General features: G+C 40.1%; 1 protein-coding gene across 1 annotated transcript in view; it reads left to right on the top strand.

Annotated features, from left to right (window-relative positions):
- EMH_0048370 (uncharacterized protein) overlaps positions 1–491 on the top strand; it is a gene marked incomplete at both ends in the record, with an annotated part of 3,997 nt that overhangs the window by 2,036 nt on the left and 1,470 nt on the right. The window lies entirely within an intron of this gene.

Genomic DNA, 491 nt, shown 5'->3' on the forward strand with positions numbered 1-491 from the left:
ACAAATAACCGTAAGGCTGGGGTTTAGGGTTTAGGGTTTAGGGTTTAGGGTTTAGGGTTTAGGGTTTAGGGTTTAGGGTTTAGGGTTTTTTAGGGTTTAGGGTTTAGGGTTTAGGGTTTAGGGTTTAGGGTTTAGGGTTTAGGGTTTAGGGTTTAGCAATTTGGTGGTTTAGGGTTTATGTTGAGGGTTTCACTGACCATATGAGGGTTTCCATTTTCTTCTCTTTTTTGCTAGCCAGCCTTTACCTCCTCCTATCTAGTATCTAGTATCTAGGGTTTAGGGTTTAGGGTTTAGGGTTTAGGGTTTAGGGTTTAGGGTTTAGGGTTTGCAGGAGAGAAGGAGACGCGGGCTGCTGCTGCGGCCTTCGGTGGTTTTTCGCTTCGACAGCTCCAGAGAATCCAACCACTGGCTCACGGCTCTCCAGGTTTTTTTTTTTTTTTTTTTTTTTTTTTTTTTTTTTTTTTTTTTTTTTTTTTTTTTTTTTTTTTTTT

Source organism: Eimeria mitis, genomic scaffold (genome assembly GCF_000499745.2).
Source record: "Eimeria mitis Houghton genomic scaffold, Emh_scaff2082, whole genome shotgun sequence".
Classification (NCBI taxonomy): domain Eukaryota; phylum Apicomplexa; class Conoidasida; order Eucoccidiorida; family Eimeriidae; genus Eimeria; species Eimeria mitis.